This window comes from Triticum dicoccoides, chromosome 2B (assembly GCF_002162155.2).
Source record: "Triticum dicoccoides isolate Atlit2015 ecotype Zavitan chromosome 2B, WEW_v2.0, whole genome shotgun sequence".
Lineage (NCBI taxonomy): Eukaryota > Viridiplantae > Streptophyta > Magnoliopsida > Poales > Poaceae > Triticum > Triticum dicoccoides.
The window spans coordinates 820,746,666-820,753,819 of NC_041383.1; the positions used below are offsets into that span (position 1 = coordinate 820,746,666).

At 44.1% G+C, this 7,154-nt stretch overlaps 1 long non-coding RNA gene across 1 annotated transcript; it reads right to left on the bottom strand.

Annotated features, from left to right (window-relative positions):
- Positions 1-1,248: 1,248 nt before the first annotated feature.
- LOC119369015 lies at positions 1,249-4,927 on the bottom strand. Its single transcript, XR_005176809.1, has 3 exons — positions 4,557-4,927; positions 2,404-3,596; positions 1,249-1,392 (listed from the first exon to the last, which is right to left on the bottom strand). It is a non-coding gene; the product is annotated as an uncharacterized LOC119369015 (long non-coding RNA).
- Between the last annotated feature and the right edge of the window lie 2,227 nt (positions 4,928-7,154).

Sequence of the window (7,154 nt, forward strand, 5' to 3'; positions counted from 1 at the left end):
GGCGGTGAGGCGGGGTCGGGGGAGACGGCCGCGAGGCGGGGTCGGGGGAGACGGCGGCAAGACGGCGGCGAGGCGGAGGCGACGAGGGGGAGAAGAGAGAGTGGGGAATTGGGGGAGGAAGCAGAGGAGAGGGAATCAGGCCGCGCGGGGGGTTAGGTGAGAATAGCTTTAACAGTAGCGTGGGAAGGGAAAACGCACTGCTGCTAAAATACGTAGTAGTAGCGCCGTTTCTAGAAGGGCGCTACTAGTATACCTAGCACGTCGGGAACGGTGTGGCAATTATAGTAGTAGCGCGTCCTGTTCCTGCCGCGCTACTGCTAAGGGGGTAACAGTAGCGCGGTTTTGGCAGACGCGCTACTGCTAATTAGCAGTAGCGCCTCATTTTAACACGCGTTACTGGTAAGATTCTGTGTATAAGGTTCTCCGTAGTAATGGACGAATAAGTATATGTGTCAGTCTCTGAAAATTCTGATCATAAAAATTGACCGCGTGCAACTTTCTTCAAGGTGTGTGAATTAAACCTTCCACCTGATGCAACCTCAACTATTATATTATTCTCCTACTCCTTTCGTTCCAAAATTCTTGTCTTAGATTTGTCTAGATACGAATGTACCTAATACTAAAACATGACTTAATACATCCGTATTTGAACAAATCTAAAACAAGAATTTTAGAACGGAGGGAGTAGAAAGCACTTTGAACTGACAGACCTTGTCCTTTAGCACAGTAAAAAAAATATCCTTGTTCTATAGGTTTACAAATCTGAAAACCCTAAAGTTGCTGGACATCACTAGATTTAACAGTTACCATGAGATCTAGATAGAAACGTACATGGAATTGGTATTGGGGTCTGTCCTTCCGTGGTCAAAGCGATGTGGCGTCCTGAGTCTCCGGCTGATGCCGTGACCTTTGGTGATCTGCGACTAGTGGTTGGGGCCCGTCATTGCGGGCCTCCTGAGAGGTAGTTGGGCATTGCCAGGTGGGAGGGTGCTCTTTCTGATTAGTGTCATACAGGTTCATGCAAGCAATGATATGCTTCAGATCGGAGCTACAACACAGACTATCAGAAGCAAACGTAAAAATAAGATAAAGCAGTAGAAATGCAATGCACATTACGACAATTCAGACGAAAGAGATACAAATTCTGGAAGAAAAGTAGCAGCATAAAAATGATTCATGGTATAAATTTACAAGCATGCAGATATCAACATTTATACATCCAGCCCTAGAGCTATCAGGGCAACCGAGCCATTCTCGCCATCTGAATCAGGTGTACTCTTATTTCATGTGTCTCTAGGATCTCTGTGCCTTTTTGTTGACATAGTTTGTGGTGCCTTTGCGCTTTTGAAAACACCAGCCTATAAGAAACAATCATTCATCCCAGGTTCAACACTACAAAAGAAAACAACATTTTTTTTGTCAGACAACAAAACAGATTTATCAAGGTAAAGGGTGCATCTTGTGTAGAACTCATGTATGCATCCTGCACAGGTAAAATGGTTCACTATAAGGCTAGCTTTCATTTACCGAAAGCAAGACAAACCTGCTTACTTTTGTACTTTAAGCATTTGCTGAGTTAATATGTGGATATGAACCAGAACATAAATGCTAGCGGTACTTTTATGTCCTTTTGTGAAAGATGAAATCATTTTCAGTGAATTACAAACTAATAGCTTACAAACTAATAGCTTGCTTGATCTACCACAAATAGCATCTGATAGGATTAAAATGTATATTTCACTGTGTGTCTTCTGCGACAACAAAGCAGCTCCCATCTAAGCAAAAATCACTACCGAAAGCAAGACAAACCTGCTTACTTTTGTACTTTAAGCATTTGCTGAGTTAATATGTGGATATGAACCAGAACATAAATGCTAGTGGTACTTTTATGTCCTTTTGTGAAAGATGAAATCATTTTCAGTGAATTACAAACTAATAGCTTACAAACTAATAGCTTGCTTGATCTACCACAAATAGCATCTGATAGGATTAAAATGTATATTTCACTGTGTGTCTTCTGCGACAACAAAGCAGCTCCCATCTAAGCAAAAATCACATGGGTCAATACATACAAGTGACTGGTTTAGGTGCGTCCAATGAGCCTATCCATATGTACATGACCAACTAAAAAGCCTATTCCCTCAAAATAAAAAAGCTCATAGTTCACAACAAGAATCAACCATACTTCTAGGTTTACATGTGTCGTGTGATAAACAAAATGTACTCTTATAAGATGGCTCCTAAAAAAATTTAGCCTATACTCATGCTACAAGTGATGTGATCATCTATTCAGGTAATGCAAGAGGTCTCACTGTTTCAGAAATGCAAGAGGTTTCACCGTTTCAGAAACGCATCGCTTTAGGGGAAGTAGCAAACAAGAGAGCATGTGTTGTTTCTTAGTACCTGCGGCCTGGCTTCGATGGTGTTGAGGTCATTGTCGAAGGAACCAGAGAGGACCCAGATCTAGGATAGACTGAACTTGTCATGGAGGAGAACTGCTCTGGAGTGACAGTGGCAGAACATCTAGCCAGCCATGGATCAAATGGCAAGCAGAACATAGGAACCTAAATATTTCTCTATGGCCAAGTTAGTTATAATGAGAGAAATAGATTATCAGCTTTGTTAACTTTGGGGTTCAAAATTTTTTCTTAGGTTTCCCCTTATATGTTTTAGACTTCTCAACAACAACCTGTAGTGATACATGATCGAAATCACAACTTTATTAGATATTGTACTGACCAAAGATAGCACAATAGTTTCTTTTATCAGATATTGTTAATGGCCCGATTTATATGCAAATATAGGAGCGCTAAATATGACAGGGTATGATCTGATCGGATTGCCTAACAGAAATGAAAACAGATCACACCACAGATAAATTCTCCAAACAAAGGAACACCACCTGCACCGTCATCGAGCAGACCCTCTTGCTTTATTACCACACAAATACAAAGTTGTGCACCTTGCATACGAAATGCCCGTGTGCACATACAAAGTCTTGTGCAAAATCATCTAATTGTTCAAAACCCACTAAAATGCTGACATGGATAAGTATAAGATAAGTATAATATATATAAAATGTCAGAATGATAAATAGGGTTCTGCAGAAATTATACGAAACTGAAACATATTGAACCATCAAGTTGTTCATAGGATTCAAAAGCTGCCAAATATGCATCAATAGTTCTTCACAGAATATACAATTTTCCCTGGATCTAGAGAGAGGGAAAAATGACCATTATCTTGTTTAAATGAACCTACATATATAATGAACAACAACGAGATTCTATTTAGAAACATATTATTAGCATCCAATCAAACAAAATCTTTTTAGAAGTAGGAAAAAAATGATTCCATAACCTAATTGTGTTCTTTCATGAGACGCAAAATATGAAGCTAAATAATTCTACAATCTTGGGCCAATATGGATAGGAGAATGCTGTATAGTGAAGTAGGGGTACCATTTATTAGCATATAACATGTGCAGAGCGTGTAGGTTGCTTGGTGTGGGCTGCCAGCTCACCGTCGTCCTCGCTGATGCAGATAATAGCATCCTCTTGAGATGTGCCAATGAGGTCTCTGGCGACAGACATGATCTGGAAGTTTGTGCCGTTTATAAGTAAAATTAAATTAACAGATTGGAAGCATAGAAGATGCTGGAATATCATAGATGAAAATCTGTATGTAGGTTCCCAGGTTGAATACAACGGTGAACTGCAACAAGGGAGAAAAAATTGGACAGAGATCAGGTGACTTGAAAACTATTGTGCTGCTGTTTGTTAACTGATTGAAAAACTGTTGCTTATCTTTGTAGCTTATCTCAAAAAAGCTTCTGATGTGTTGCTATTTGTTAACTAACTGAAAAGCCGTTTGTGACTCGCATTCAGTAGGTAACAGGCTGAACAATGCTACCATATTTATATTGTTAACTGACTGTTCATACTGTTAACTGATTGAAAAAAATGCTATCGTATTTTTCTAATGATTGAAAACGGGCTGCAAAACAAGTTTTAAGTATTAGGAATTTCATAAATGTACATTAGAGAAAAACTTCGGTCAGCAATTCCACTATGTAAACTTGCAGCTATATATTTTACTAACCAATCGTTTCTGTCTCTCTTCTCTTAATTTCTAATCTGGACTATGACATTCTGAAACAAGCCTGTGCATGTATGTTTAACATCCAACCCTAAATTCTGAGAAGAAAAAGAATGAGAGGAACAAGACATCCATGAATTTACAGTGATCCATCACACACACACACACACACACACACACACACACACACACACATGCATCAGCAAACATATATGCAGGCTATCAATTTTATTCAGAGCACCATACACCTACATTGCTTCGGTGTCCAAGGGTACAAATCTGGTTCATGATGTGGTGTCTCCTAATCCACCTGCTATTCTTCTACGGCCATATGCAACAGGCATATCATTATGAGGTGTACACCGGCGCGAGCTGCCAGAGCCGATACCGTGACTATATGTATAGAGAAGGCACAAACTAGGAGGAAAGGAGAGGGACCAAATGGCGGCCGCACTTACCTTTTATCCATAGGCGACTGATTTACTTGTCGCCATCGCCTCCTGCTGCCTCGCCCGTCGCCGCCGCTTATCTTCGTCCTGTATCCCACTGTTATTTTTTCTTCGGGGATCCAACCGTCACTGATCCACTCTGGCTTCCTTCCCCGCTCTCCTCATGTATCCATGGCCAACTTCCTTCTCCTCTTGTCCCTGCTCCAGATCCGGCGAAGAAATCGGCTGGCCCCCATCCTCTCGCCCTGCAGCCGCGAGGGCCCGAAGGAAGAGGAGGAGAAGTCCAGATCCAGCGAAGAAACCGGCTGGCCCCCATCCCCTCGCCCCTGCAGCCGCATTGGCCCGTGAAGGAAGATGCGGAGAAGAGGAAGAGGTTGCGTGGAGTGTGCGACTTGGGCTGCAGTCATACATAGGCCTTTTACTTCCCTTATAAGCTTTCTTTTGTCCATATCAGCCACGACAACAAAACCGGAACGAGGCAATGACTGGCCAGTTGAAAGCAGCATGTCTTGCCCAATCCACGAGCAAAGTGAATCTGACGTGGCATAGCCGAGAGGGCATCCTTTGTGCGACTGTTAATGGGTTTAATTCCCGGCGGCCACTGCCGGCTACAGGGGAATAGTTTTTTTTAGACAAGCTACACGCGAATAGGTTTTTTTAGCAGAAAAGTATCCTTTATTGAAAATTCAAAAACATAGGGATACAGATGATATCGGGCAGAGTAGTAAGCCACACATGGCGCCAGGGAGGGAGAGAAGCAGCCGCCTTAGCTAAGGCATGAGCTTCCTCATTTTGTTTCCTATTCTCGTGCACAAACTGAATATCTTGGATCGAACGCCTCCTGTGCTTGATCTCCTCCAAGATAGCAACATATCGACATGGGGCACCAGTATGGATATTGGTGATCACCTCGAGATAGTCCGATGCAACACACACGGATTGAACATGGAGGTCCGCAACAAGAGCAAGGGCCTCGTTGCACGCCTGGGCTTCGAGTATAGTTGGGTCAAGCAAACCCTCGAAAATAACCGCGGAAGCACCTAGAAACATGCCATGTTTGTCCCTACAGATCACCGCCGAAGCTAATCGGTCCCCAACCTTGGAAAAGCCGCCATCAACATTAATCTTCACGTCATGCTTCGCCGGCGGGAGCCAGGTCGTCCGAACTGATCGGTCGCGCTGCGCTGATTCTCCCCGGGCCATTACATGCAAGTCCCTGGCCGTAGCATGCAGGTCCTTGGATTTTGCAGTTCGGTCCCTGGGTCGTTCTTTCTCGTCGGGGGTCGCCTCCAGCTCTGACAAAAATTTCTCAATGAACATGTGAGTACTTAGTGGACTTTGGTACTGATCATCGTGGATAGCTCGACGCCGTGCCCACCAAATAGCCCACATCGTCACGAGGACGCGCGCAAGCTCCATCGAAGGAATAGTATCAACGAGCCACAGCATCCATAGCTTTGCGTCGTCCATCCGGTTCGAGACAATGGTTTCTGTGATATCCTCGTCAGCTAGTGCCCAAACGCATCTCGCCATCTTGCAATCAAAGAGCGAATGACGCCACGTATCCACCGCCTCCTTGCATAAGGCGCACTCCGGTGTTTCAGCCATGCTCCGATGCTTGCGGACTTCTCCCGTAGGGATGGAAGATTTGGCCAATCTCCATGCAAAAATTCTCACTTTGGAAGGGACCGAAGCTCCCCACAACTTTGTCCAAGATCGGCGATCAGACTCGAAGCATGAGTGGCCGTCGTTATGCTCTAGCCAGTCCGTCCGCTGTTGCTTTGTGGAGGCCAAGAGTCTCCACAAATGCAGACTGTACTGTGAAAACACCCCTTTTCTCATAATGCCAAGACCAGAAATCATCACGGACTCTTGAGCTTAACGGGATATTGAGGATTGCTTCGACGTCCATGGGGAAGAGGTGCTGATCAAGAACATCTCGGTCCCATGTCATATTAACTGAATCAATAAGGTCCGACACCTTGTGAGGAGGGTTCAAGGACTTTGGGCAAACCGGCCGAAGCTTAAAGTCACGTGGAATGCAATTGTCAATCCATATGTTTGTGTCCTCTCCCGAACCAATCCGTTTCACAAGTCCCAGCTTCAAAGTGTCTCTGCCTTCAATTATGGATCGCCAAACTTGTGAAGGATGATTTCCCACTTCTGCATCAAGGATGGTGGAAAAAGGGTAGTAGACAGCCTTGAGGATCCGCGCACTCAAAGAGGTGGTTCCTGTAGGAGGCGCCAGGCTTGCCTGGCCAGTAATGCCAGGTTAAAAAGTTGGATATCTCGGAAACCCATTCCTCCCATGAACTTTGGTTGTGTCATGACTTCCCAAGAGACCCAGACAGTCTTCCTTTCTCCCTTTTTTGAGCCCCACCAAAACTTACGTAGCAGCCCATTAATGTGTTGGCATAATCCTCTAGGCAGTTTGAAACAGGCCATGGAGTAGGTAGGAATAGCTTGGGCAACGGATTTAATAAGCACCTCTTTGCCTCCAACGGACAAATTTTCTCCATCCAACCTTGAACTTGCTTCCAGATTCTATCTTTCAAATACTTGAAAGCACCCTCTTTAGCCCGGCCCACATCAGAGGGGAGACCAAGA